This window comes from Protopterus annectens, chromosome 12.part0, assembly GCF_019279795.1.
Source record: "Protopterus annectens isolate FY-2018-M chromosome 12.part0, PAN1.0, whole genome shotgun sequence".
Taxonomy (NCBI): domain Eukaryota; kingdom Metazoa; phylum Chordata; order Ceratodontiformes; family Protopteridae; genus Protopterus; species Protopterus annectens.
The window spans coordinates 1,128,960,983-1,128,975,167 of NC_056746.1; positions in this window are offsets into that span (position 1 = coordinate 1,128,960,983).

Sequence of the window (14,185 nt, forward strand, 5' to 3'; positions counted from 1 at the left end):
GTACAGCAATGTGATGGACCTTGATGTGTGTGCAATGGCTCATCAAGAAATGCTTGTGCACTACAGCCACAATTCAGCACATGCACTGAAGCACACAAACTTTTGTTCATATAATATAGACTTTTTTATTATATAGTGCTACAGATTCACCAAATAAAGTGAAGAAGGCATCTTCCAGTTTCTAGTAATTTCTTTTCTTGCTAGTGCTAACAGACATATAAGGATCAACACTTGATGCTTTGGAACACATGAACAAATAGTATCAATTGTTCATTTATTTGAAATGCACCTGTTCATAATAAATGTGCAGAAGACTGAAAATTTTCCCAGAATTCATGTAATATATTACACTCACAGAATACATGTTTCAAATCCATTTTATCAAGTCCTTTGCATCTCCATATAAATTATATTCTTCTTTCTTGGTATTACTCATTCCTTAAAAAGTTTAGAAGACTCTATTAAAAAAAAAAAAAACTTCCAAGCAAGTATTCTCCAGAAAGGAAATCTTATAACTTTTTAAAAACTGATTTTAAGAATAATATTTTAAATGATTCACTAGGGTTTAAAGAAATGTTTTGTCTGAAATAATTCCAATATATATGTGAGACTATGACGCCCCTCCTCTGGGCCAGTAATCAAGGAGCCTGAATCCTCACCACTGACACCAGTGAGGGACATTCACTTGGAACAAAGATAGATACACATAGTATTTCCAGATGCAGCTGTCTGCACTAAGCACAATTTCCCTTAAGAGCACACAGGGAACACACTCAATCTGCGGTCTGGGTTTTCCTTTCTCTCTCTCTCTCTCTCTCTCTATCTCCAGGCCCCCAGTAAGACTCCCCACTGGCACAGCTATTGAGGTGTGTCCTCAGCCGAGTGTCTCAAGCCAAGTCCCTCATCACTCTCTGTGAAACCAGTGCTCTGTGTCCCTGCTCCAAGTAGATGGCACAAATACTCACTGAAGTTTGATTTTCACACACACACACACACACACACACACACACACACACACACACACACACCTGGGAAAGACTGGCACAGATTTACTAGCTATGCCCCTCTGCCCAGACTATAAGGTAAACACTGCCACCAGAGCTCTCCAAAGCCAGCCACTCTAAGGCTTTTGCAAGGGTATCCAATTATACTGAGTAAAGTTAATACTAATACAAATGGTAATGTTGATCAAACAGTAAGCCTTTCAGGAGTGGCCACAGTGTCACCCAATAAATATAAGTACTCTCAAAGGTTAAAATATTCTCTAAAAGACCAGCCACAGTGAAAAGTTTAAATATATTTAATTATAAATAATAAAAGAACATGAACATATTAAATAACTATTTACAATTAGCAGAGTTTCAATCACAGGAAATATTAAAAATAACACATATGGATAGATTCACACAGCTATAGCAAAACAATACTTAACTAATCTAACTATATTTTCCTGACTGATCTAAAAATACTATTCCATGGTTACTTACTAAAATAAGGCAAGATGAAGTAGGTGAGTGGTCTTGCCAGTTCCCAAAACAGACTGCTCTGAGACGTCTGTCTCATCTAGTATTAAAACATCATTTCAGGGCTGGATTACAGAATGACATCACATACATCTGGTTATCTGACTTCTGGTTCCCACACTAACCTCCTTTACTAGAAACTGAACCAGAATCTTGCACATATGTGTTAGCATACACACAGATAGAGCTTTGCTAAGAGGTGTTATAGCATCTGGAAGCCATAAAACCATTTCAACATTTCCAACCTTCCAGGGTAGCAATTAGCTCACTGCTAAAGAGAATACAGCAGGATTTCTAGTCCTTGATTTTACAGACATTTTGTCTCTGGCTGCAATCAGCACTGTAAAATACAATCTTTATGGCCTAAATTAAGTAAATTAATTTCAGGATATTTTTCTAAAAGTTAGCTGGGGCTGAGATTAACCTCTTCTATTCCAGTATCATCTGTTACAATATTAATTTCAACAGTTGTAATACAGTCTGACATATAGGTGTATTTGACACTGTTGGTAAATTTTTTAACACAAGCAGCTTTACAAATACATTTCCAAAACAAGCACCTGTACAAATCAGTTTGATATACAAATGACATACAATTCTTTACAAAACTCCAGCTTGCTTTGCTGGCATACGTTACACATCCACTACTCTACTTCTCCTGGTGTAGCTGGCAATACCTTGCATCATCATATCTCCCCCCCATTTTGAAGACTCAAGCTAGTTTCTCAAGTGAATCTGGAGAAACATTGCTTGAGAGGAATGAACCCGTCTGGGAACACATTAACCCATACCCTGTCTTAAGAACCCATCTGCATTGGCATTGCTGACTCCACTATAGTACTGCACTGTCATGTAATATGCCTGAAACCATAGGCTCCACCTTAATAACTTGGCATTTTGCTGCCTGGCTCAATGTAGCCATAGATCCCCCTCAAACTCCTCCTGCCACCCACTGCAAATATTCAGCACAGGAGCCTCCCTATCATGGTAAGACTTCATCATGTTAGCATGATCTAATTTGTGCCCCTGCCTCCTGCCTAGCAGTTCTACCCTATAGTTAACATCCCTGACCTTCCTTACCACGTCAAAGGGTCCCTTCCAAGCTGCCTGCAGTGTATTGTCTCTGACAGGAATGAGAACCATAACTTGCTGTCCCACAGCATACTCTTGGGCTCAAGCATTCCATCATACCAGAATTTTTTCTGCTGTTGGGCTCCTGCCAGGTTCTCCTGGGCAAGACCACGTAATTGATTCAGCACAGCTCCTCATGGTGTCCTGCAGAGTTCTACAAGCAGCAGCAAGTGGAAGAGTGACTTTCCATTGATTTATAAGTATTTTTTTGGCTTCTTATTTCCGACTGCTTTTTCTCACCGAAAAGTGAGTTTCTATAACTAAATAAGCTCTGCAAAGTTGATTTACTGCATTACTGTTTGTTTTCTTGAACTTTTTTGCACTTTAAAAGTTTGTTTTTGCTTAAATTAACTGGTAAGCTACACACTCAAGTGTGCTAGCCGATTTAAAGCATTTACTGTTGTTACTGTATCTATTTTCTGCTACTTTGTAAGAAAAAAAAACAAAAAAAACAAAAAAAATCCTTGTTTCCCACCTTTACTGAACTAGAATAGTCCAGTCTTCGGGTATTGCTGATCTCTGGGCTGTGTCATAGTTCCTGTGTTGCCCATATCCTTGTTTGGATAGGAGGAAGCTTCTTTGTTCACCCGTGGGAGTGGGAAGCTCTGAGCAGCCTATTTGTCCCTAAAGGAGTGGTTCCAGCCCAGTAACTTGTAGTTTATTGGCTGTTTTGGGCCATTTCCTAGCTCTTTCTAACACCCTGCTATAAAGCCCGCTTTAGCGCACTTTTACGCTTGTAATTGACTCATCACAGCTCCTCCTGGTGTCCTGCAGAGTTCTACAAGCAGCAGTAAGTGGAAGAGTGACTTTCCATTGATTTATAAGCATTTTTTTGGCTTCTTATTTCCGACTGCTTTTTCTCATCGAAAAGCGAGTTTCTATATCTAAATAAGCTCTGCAAAGTTGATTTACTGCATTGCTGTTTGTTTTCCTGAACTTTTTTGCACTTTAAAAGTTTGTTTTTGCTTAAATTAACTGGTAGGCTACACACTCAAGTGCGCGAGCCGATTTAAAGCATTTACTGTTGTTACTGTATCTATTTTCTGCTACTTTGTATGAAAAAAACAAAAAAAAAAACCCCAAAAAATATCCTTGTTTTCCGCCTTTACTGAACTAGAATAGTCCAGTCTTCAGGTATTGCTGATCTCTGGGCTGTGTCATAATTCCTGTTTTGCCCATATCCTTGTTTGGATAGGAGGAAGCTTCTTTGTTCACCAGTGGGAGTGGGGAGCTCTGAGCAGCCTATCTGTCTCTAAAGGAGTGGTTCCAGCCCAGTAACTTGTAGCTTATTGGCCGTTTTGGGCCATTTCCTAGCTCTTTCTAACCCCCTGCTATAAAGCCCGCTTTAGCGCTTGTAATTGACTCAGCACAGCTCCTTGTGGTGTCCTGCAGAGTTCTACAAGCAGCAGCGAGTGGAAGAGTGACTTTCCATTGATTTATAAGTATTTTTTTGGCTTCTTATTTCCGACTGCTTTTTCTCATCGAAAAGTGAGTTTCTATATCTAAATAAACTCTGCAAAGTTGATTTACTGCATTACTGCTTGTTTTCCTGGTACACAATTTAAAGCATTTACTGTTGTTACTGTATCTATTTTCTGCTACTTTGTAAGAAAAACAAAAAAAAAAACCCCCAAAAAATATCCTTGTTTCCCACCTTTACTGAACTAGAATAGTCCAGTCTTCAGGTATTGCTGATCTCTGGGCTGTGTCATAGTTCCTGTGTTGCCCATATCCTTGTTTGGATAGGAGGAAGCTTCTTTGTTCACCAGTGAGAGTGGGGAGCTCTGAGCAGCCTATCTGTCCCTAAAGGAGTGGTTCCAGCCCAGTAACTTGTAGCTTATTGGCCGTTTTGGGCCATTTCCTAGCTCTTTCTAAGCCCCTGCTATAAAGCCCACTTTAGTGGCTTTTGCACTTGTAATTGACTCAGCACAGCTCCTCGTGGTGTCCTGCAGAGTTCTACAAGCAGCAGCGAGTGGAAGAGTGACTTTCCATTGATTTATAAGTATTTTTTGGCTATTTATTTCAGACTGCTTTTTCTCACCGAAAAGCGAGTTTCTATAACTAAATAAGCTCTGCAAAGTTGATTTACTGCATTACTGTTTGTTTTCCTGAACTTTTTTGCACTTTTAAAGTTTGCTTTTGCTTAAATTAACTGGTAGGCTACACACTCAAGTGTGCTAGCCAGTTTAAAGCATTTACTGTTGTTACTGTATCTATTTTCTGCTACTTTGTAAGAAAAAACAAAAAAACAAAAAAATATCCTTGTTTCCCACCTTTACTGAACTAGAATAGTCCAGTCTTCAGGTATTGCTGATCTCTGGGCTGTGTCATAGTTCCTGTGTTGCCCATATCCTTGTTTGGATAGGAGGAAGCTTCTTTGTTCACCAGTGGGAGTGGGGAGCTCTGAGCAGCCTATCTGTCCCTAAAGGAGTGGTTCCAGCCCAGTAACTTGTAGCTTATTGGCCGTTTTGGGCCATTTCCTAGCTCTTTCTAACCCCCTGCTATAAAGCCCACTTTAGCGCTTTTGCACTTGTAATTGACTCAGCACAGCTCCTCGTGGTGTCCTGCAGAGTTCTACAAGCAGCAGCGAGTGGAAGAGTGACTTTCCATTGATTTATAAGTATTTTTTTGGCTTCTTATTTCCGACTGCTTTTTCTCATCGAAAAGTGAGTTTCTATATCTAAATAAACTCTGCAAAGTTGATTTACTGCATTACTGCTTGTTTTCCTGGTACACAATTTAAAGCATTTACTGTTGTTACTGTATCTATTTTCTGCTACTTTGTAAGAAAAAAACAAAAAAAAAAACAAAAAAATATCCTTGTTTCCCACCTTTACTGAACTAGAATAGTCCAGTCTTCAGGTATTGCTGATCTCTGGGCTATGTCATAGTTCCTGTGTTGCCCATATCCTTGTTTGGATATGAGGAAGCTTCTTTGTTTACCAGTGGGAGTGGGGAGCTCTGAGCAGCCTATCTGTCCCTAAAGGAGTAGCTCCAGCCCAGTAACTTGTAGCTTATTGGCCGTTTTGGGCCATTTCCTAGCTCTTTCTAACCCCCTGCTATAAAGCCCGCTTTAGTGCGCTTTTGCGCTTGTAATTGACTCAGCACAGCTCCCCGTGGTGTCCTGCAGAGTTCTACAAGCAGCAGCGAGTGGAAGAGTGACTTTCCATTGATTTATAAGTATTTTTTTGGCTTCTTATTTCCGACTGCTTTTTCTCGCTGAAAAGCGAGTTTCTATAACTAAATAAGCTCTGCAAAGTTGATTTTCTTACATTAATGTTTGTTTTCCTGAACTTTTTTGCACTTTAAAAGTTTGCTTTTGCTTAAATTAACTGGTAGGCTACACACTCAAGTGTGCTAGCCAATTTAAAGCATTTACTGTTGTTACTGTATCTATTTTCTGCTACTTTGTAAGAAAAAAACAAAAAAAAAAACAAAAAAATATCCTTGTTTCCCACCTTTACTGAACTAGAATAGTCCAGTCTTCAGGTATTGCTGATCTCTGGGCTATGTCATAGTTCCTGTGTTGCCCATATCCTTGTTTGGATAGGAGGAAGCTTCTTTGTTCACCAGTGGGAGTGGGGAGCTCTGAGCAGCCTATCTGTCTCTAAAGGAGTGGTTCCAGCCCAGTAACTTGTAGCTTATTGGCCGTTTTGGGCCATTTCCTAGCTCTTTCTAACCCCCTGCTATAAAGCCCACTTTAGCGCGCTTTTGCACTTGCAATTGACTCAGCACAGCTCCTCGTGGTGTCCTGCAGAGTTCTACAAGCAAGAGCGAGTGGAAAAGTGACTTTCCATTGATTTATAAGTATTTTTTGGCTTCTTATTTCTGACTGCTTTTTCTCACCGAAAAGCGAGTTTCTATAACTAAATAAGCTCTGCAAAGTTGATTTACTGCATTACTGTTTGTTTTCCTGAACTTTTTTGCACTTTAAAAGTTTGTTTTTGCTTAAATTAACCGGTAGGCTACACACTCAAGTGCGCTAACTGATTTAAAGCATTTACTGTTGTTACTGTATCTATTTTCTGCTACTTTGTAAGAAAAAACAAAAAAAATCCTTGTTTCCCGCCTTTACTGAACTAAAATAGTCCAGTCTTCAGGTATTGCTGATCTCTGGGCTGTGTCATAGTTCCTGTGTTGCCCATATCCTTGTTTGGATAGGAGGAAGCTTTTTTGTTCACCAGTGGGAGTGGGGAGCTCTGAGCAGCCTATCTGTCCCTAAAGGAGTGGTTCCAGCCCAGTAACTTGTAGCTTACTGGCCGTTTTGGGCCATTTCCTAGCTCTTTCTAACCCCCTGCTATAAAGCCCGCTTCATTTTGCGTGAATTTGCACATAGCGCAGCATCGGGCAGGTCCGCTTAATCAGGTTTAGACTATTCCCGGCTCCTCAAAGTCTGCTCTTCATTTTTTCCCTTAGAACTGCTCTGTCAATCTAAACATTCTATTCTCAATCTAAAAACCCCGCACTTGCTCCTATAGGCATTTTGTATAAGTTAAGCACTTTTTAACTAAAAAAGCACTACATCCTCCTAAAATCCCCTTGAGTACCCTATCCCCTATAGGTCCTTTCAGATTCAGTTTCATAGCAGTTCCTTATACTATTCTGGCATGTCAAAGGGACAGTTGCTGGCTTCCTCTCCAGTTCAGCTGGTGAATCTGGGAATCTTGAAGCAATGTTACAACTGCCTCATGTACACAGACAACCCTCTCCTCCTCCCAAAATACAAATATATGTGAGAGATGCAACCATATAGCCAAACTGGAGGCTGAGCTCTCTCGACTCAGTACTGGCATAACCAGCCAGGAGGAGAAGGTAACCACACACACCACAAATCCAGTCTCAGATAGACTTACCACAACTGCAAACCAAACACATAAACACACAAAAACATACTCAGAGGCTCTTAATAAAAATCTGCCAAAGCAACAGAGACCTCCAAAGCAGACATCCAAGCAACCACTACCTCAAAACAAAAGACATGCAACACATAGTTCACAAAGTCAGTGTGTCAAACAGTCACAGCCCTTAAGGCTAAACAACATACCTGACACACTTGTAATAGGTGACTCTATAGTCAGACACACTGACGTCCCGCTCACCAGGCTGAACAAGGAAAAGGTCACAGTAAGCTGCCTGTTGGGTGCTAGAATCCGATACATAACACAAGCACTCAGGTCACTCCAAAGCAGATACAAATATGACTCAGTCATTGTCTATGCTGGTGTGAATGACTTGAGATGTACCTCCCTGGACTACATGAAAAGAGACATAGAGGAGCTCTCTGATTATGTAGCCCAGGCCGGTATGACCCTGACCTTAAGCAGCATCTTACCCTCACCAAGAATGATGCCACAGTACAAAGACAAAATGATTCCCAGGTGGACAGTAACCTCTCATTTGACACTCACATTGCCAAAGTGGTTAGGAAGACCTTCTATATTGCCCACCTTATCATGAAGGGTTTCACATCTAGATCAAGAGAGGTCATTGTGCTCCTGTACTCTTCTCTTATCAGGCCAATGATTGAGTACAATGCCCCATTTGGGATGTATCTTACCCGACACCTGCAGCAGTTGGAAAGACTCCAAAAGTTCCTCACCAAGAGGATAAAGGGTCTTAAACATATGTCATATGCTGCCCGACTGAAAAAACTCCAGCTCTATTCAGTCACATACCGCCTACTCAGAGGTGACCTGTGCCTGACATACAAGGCCATGTCCAATCCGGAATTAATGGTCATGCTCCATCTCAGAAAATCCAAATCCATCAGAGCCACGAGAGCAAGAGACTTAAACCTCAACACAGAAATAAATAGGACGTGCTGGAGGGACAGATTCATAACCCAGAGGCTCCCTACACTCTGGAACAGAATCCCAATCCATGTTAGGCAGAGCCCCTCACTAACTCTATTCAAGAGAAATCTTGACGAGTGGATGGGAGATCATAGGTTTACCCCGGGGGTCATCTCTGTGTCACTACTAGACAGAGGCACAGCAAACTAAACCCTAAATGGGAGTAGTATTCTCATCCTAAGGGGTGGTGAAAGCCACACACACTCTGGCTAGGCTTATAAATGCCCTTGGGCAGATAGCCTAGTATGAACCTATGAACCTAATTTTAACAATTGGCTTAAGTATTGGTGTCATTCTAAAGGGATCCAATGTCTGTCTGCTTGGGATGACATGCTTGACAAGCCACGCTGCTTCAAAAGGGACGGCTTGCACCTGTCACCCCTGGGCTTTCGGATATTGGCAAAGGCTCTTTCCACCCCCATAGTGCCTTTTTTAGGCAAGGCTCAAAAGACAAACCCACCTCCCTAAAAAACACAAGTAGAAAGAAACTAAGGGTAATGCTGCTCAATGCCAGAAGTCTAAACCTCAAGACGCACGCTCTAAAAGCCCTCCTCAGTATGGAGAACATCGATGTCTGTGCAGTGACGGAAACCTGGTTCAAAGCTCCCGAGAGCACCCCAGCACTACCAGCTTATACCTCATATCATGCTTTTCGGCCCCAGAACTTGGACCGAACCACAAAAGGAGGGGGAGTATCCATATTCATCAAGGATACCCACACCTCCAGGTTAGTGGCAATGCACGGAGCATCGGAGACCATCCACGTGCAACTAACAGTGGGCAAAACCACCCTCCAGTTTGTAGCATTCTACAGACCACCCTCTCAAACTCAGGAACCCCACTCGGCCTTCCTAAAGACACTGGAGAATATGAAGGTCTCTCCAAACACCATCATATTGGGAGACTTAAATTACCCAAACATAGACTGGGAGCATTACTCAAGCCCCAATAGCCTAGCCCAAAGGTTCCTAGAATTCATAAACTCAAATGCTATGGACAGCTAGTCACCTCTCCCACAAGAGGGGATAACATATTAGACCTGATCATCACAAACATGGGGACACAATGCTCCATACCAGAAGTATACCCCTCATTGGTAAGATTGGACCATAAATTAATCTCCCTGGAAATCCATATCCCGCCCCCACCCCCAGCACAGAAGACCACAGTGAAGAACTTCTCAAAAGCTGACTTCACACTTCTTAAGACCGAAGTGGAATCCTTCAAGGACCCGGACCAGTGGAAACCACAGCCCACTCTGCTGAATCCTTTATAAATGCAATCTATGGACACCTACAGGAATGCATGGATCATGCAATCTCAAATAAAACCAAGACCCATTCCCCCAAAGGAAGGCGTCCTGTCTGGTGGACCCCAGCCATTAATAAGCTATACAACAGAAGGAGGAAGCTACAACATGATAGAGCAAAATCCCTAAAAGGGAAGGCATCTCTGATCAGTGCTAGCAAAAAACTACAAACACTCATAAAATCATCCAAGGCCAACTTTGAGAGAAAATTGCAGAAGACACTAAAGATAATCACAAGGCTTTCTTTAGTTATGTTAGAAACCTGAGTGGAAACTCCCAGATATGCTCAGTTAGTCCAAAATGACAAAAAATACACTGAACCCACAGACATTGCCAACATACTAGCAGACAGGTTCAGTGCAAATTCCCCCCCCTCCCCCCAAAAGGACAAATATCTGTCCCAGCAGAGTGTTGCCTCCCTGACATCTCAGATGCCCAGGTGAGAGCCAACCTCTCCAAAGCTAAAAACACAGCATCAATGGGACCAGACGGTTTCCCGGGTTGCATGCTACATGAACTCCAAGAAGAGCTAAACCCACACATAAGGCAGCTGTTTAATCTCAGCCTTACAACAGAATATGTACCCAAAGAATGGCGTACAGCAACAGTGGTCCCACTCCACAAAGGAGGTGCTTCTATGGACCCTGGAAACTACCGCCCCATAAGCTTGACGAGCCTGGTCTGCAAAGCTATGGAGAGGATCATTATGGAACTCATAAACAAAGACATTGGGGACCTACAGACACTGGCTCCTACCCAATTCGGCTTTGTTAAGGGCAGATCCTGCCTCTTGAACCTGGTCGACTTCTTTGAAACAGTCACCAAGGCCATTGATGAGGGTAAGGTAGTTCACACAGCCTACCTTGACCTTGCAAAAGCTTTCGACACAATACCCCACTCGGGCATCATAGACAAGTTCTCCAGCTTAAATATAAACCCCTATGTCATAAGATGGGTTGCAAACTGGCTCAAGGACAGAACCCACAAGGTCAGAACTGCTGGAGCCATGTTAGACTCTAAACCAGTCACAAGTGGCGTCCCACAGGGCTCGGTCCTGGGACCTCTCTTGTTCGGTATTTATTTTTCTGAGGTACAGGCTAACATGGGAGGATTGTGGCTGACCAAGTTCGCAGATGACTGCAAACTGGGCACCATAATTGATTCTCCAGCAGACACAAGCATCCTTCAAAAGGGTCTCATAGAAATGGAAAACTGGTGCCAGAGCCATGGCCTTAAACTAAACGCCAAAAAGTGTATAGTCATACCCTTTAGGAAAAACAAAGTGCCCACAAATTACCACATAGGTGGTAATCCATTAAGTACGGAAGAAGTAATTAGGGACCTAGGGACCCAAGTTGACAGTAACCTCTCGTTTGACACTCACATTGCCAAAGTGGTTAGAAAGACCTTCTATATTGTCCACCTTATCATGAAGGGATTCACATCTAGATCAGGAGAGGTCATTGTGCCCCTTTACTCTTCCCTCATCAGGCCCATAATTGAGTACAATGCCCCATTTGGGATGTACCTTACCCGACACCTGCAGCAATTGGAAAGACCCCAAAAGTACCTTACCAAGAGGATCAAGGGACTCAAACATATACCATATGCTGCCCGGCTAAAGAAACTCCAGCTCTACTCAGTAGCATACCGCCTACTCAGAGGCGATCTATGCCTGACGTAGAAGGCCATGTCCAACCTGGAATTAATGGACATGCTCCACCTCAGAAAATCCAAATCCACCAGAGCTACGTGAGCGAGAGATTTGAACCTCAGCACAGAAATAAATAGGACATGCTGGAGGGACAGATTCATAACCCAGAGGCTCCCTTCACTCTTGAATAAAATCCCAGTCCATGTTAGGCAGAGCCCCTCACTGACTCTCTTCAAGAGAAATCTTGACGAGTGGATGGGAGATCGTAGGTTTACCCCAGGGGTCACTTCTGTGTCACTGCTAGACAGAGGTACAGTAAATTAAACCTTAAAATGGGCACAGTATACTCATTCCAAGGGGTGGCGAAAGCCAAACACACTCTGGCTAGGCTTATAAATGCCCTAGGGCAGATAGCCTAGTATGAACCTATGAACCTATGAGCTCCCTAAGCCTTGTCCTGAGGTTTGGGACACATGCCACAACAGACTCCTTGTGGAATTTGCACTCATCCTCCCACTCATCACAAATCAGATCTAAAGGCCCCCTCATCCTATGCACATACAGAAACTCAAATGGTGAAAAAACTATGGATTCCTGGGGTACCTCTCTGTATGTAAACAACAGATGGGGTAAATATTTGTTCCACTCTCTCTTAAACAGTTTTTCAAATGCCTGTAATATGGTCTTAAGTGTAGAGTTTAACTTCTCCACAAGACCATTAGTCTGGGGGTGGTAGGGGTGATCTTTAGGTGCTTCACACCTCAGCACTCCCAAAGATAAGACAGCAGGTTTGACATGAAATTGGCACCTCTGTCAGTCAGTATTTCTCTCGGAAAACCTACCCTTCTGAAAATCTCTAACAAAGCATTTGCCATCTTCTCTGCCATGATGGAAGACAGAGCCACCACCTCAGGGTATCTAGTAACATAATCTACTACCACCAGGATATACTGTTCCCTGTGGTACTTGTGGTAGCCAGAGGCCCCAGAATATCCATAGCTACCCTCTGAAACAGCTCCTCAATCACAGGCAAAGGCATCAAGGGAGCTTTGACCTTGTCTCTTGCCTTGCCTACATTTTGGTGCTGCTCACAGGTCCTGCAGTACCCTGTTACATCCCTTGCAATCCCAGGCCAATAAAGGTTCTTCATAATATGTCTCTTGATATGCTTTATGTCAATATGACCTGCAAATGGAATGTTATGGGCTATGGCTAAAAGTGCCAGATGGTAGGCTCTGGGCACTACCAACTGCTGTATTACCTCGCTATCTAGCCCTCCCTCGGGGGTCCACACTGTATACAGTAACACTCTGTTCCAGTATACAGACTCCCCTCTTCCTTGAGAATCGGGTGCATCCTTAGCTACCTCCTTCAAGCCTCTTAGTGTAGGGTCTGACACCTGAATCTGTCTCAACACTATATTTGTGATCCTCCCCAGCTCCCTTTCCACAGGAAGCCCGGTATCCTCTGACAGTGGAGCATCACTGTTGGTCTAAGTACTACCAGTCACCTTTGCCCTTGCAGTCACTCTCACCAAGGAAACATCACTACCTACCAGCAGCTGTAGCTCAAATTCAGGCTCACTGCTACAGGGTAGCTCCCTCCCTGAAATAGCCACCTCACCAGCCCTGGCTTTGGGTGTGGGGTCTGTCTGGGTCTCCCCCAGGCTACCAGCCCCACATGCCTATCTCCAAGCCTGACTGCCTGTAACTGCTTGCGCACAAGGTACTGCATTATTGAAATCATTCCCTATCAAGACATCTGCAGGGATATCCTCAAACACACCTACGTGCTTGCTTCCTTTTCCACTGTCCCAGTCGAGGTGAACCCTGGCCAAAGGCATTTGGAATGGGCCCCCCCCCCAAAAATATCTGAGTGTTGTGGACTGCACAAGGAAGTACATCTCCTCTTTAACCACTGCAGGATCCACAATTGTTATGTCAGAGGCTGTGTCTTTCTTAGCAGGGGCTTGTTTTCCATCTACTAAGATAGGATATAAACTCTGTTGATAGTTTGGTAGCCCTGTTGTCAACAGAAAACCTACCACTGGCATACTGTTATTCCCACTTTCTGGCTCCCCCACCTTTGTTTCCCACCTTGCCTCTGTGGACATCTATTTGATACATGGCCCCACTGGTTACATTTAAAACATCTAACCCTTGATCCTGGCTGTGTACATGAACTAGTGGCTTTCTCTGTTACTGGTGGACTCTGTTGGGGACGTTTAGGCTGCCCACCATGGGTTCCCTCATATCCATGTGCAGGAATAGGTATTCCCTTCCTGTGCAGTGATGCCCTGCTTGCTAAGTAGAGATCCCCCTTTTTCCCCAGTCCATCTGCAGAGTTAAACTCCCAGTCTGCCAACCAGATTCTCATGTCCTCAAGCAAAGTGCCAAGGGCCTGTTCCCTCACCAAAATGTCTGCCAGCCTTTTAAAAGTGGTGACCTGATGCCCACTCACCCACCTATGAAAATAAGTGTTTAACTCAGCAATATAATCACATACACTTTAATTTGCCTTTTGTCTGTGCTCACAAAACTTCTTTTTCTGTCAGCTTCAGCTGTTAACTGAAAACATTCCAGTAAACATCGTTTTACTTTATCATAGTTTAAACAATCAATATCAGATGATTTAGAAACAGCAGTTACAGTTTTACCATGGAGTTAGGGGGTTAGGAAATGTACCTAGAGCCCTTGGTCAACATTATAGTCTTTAC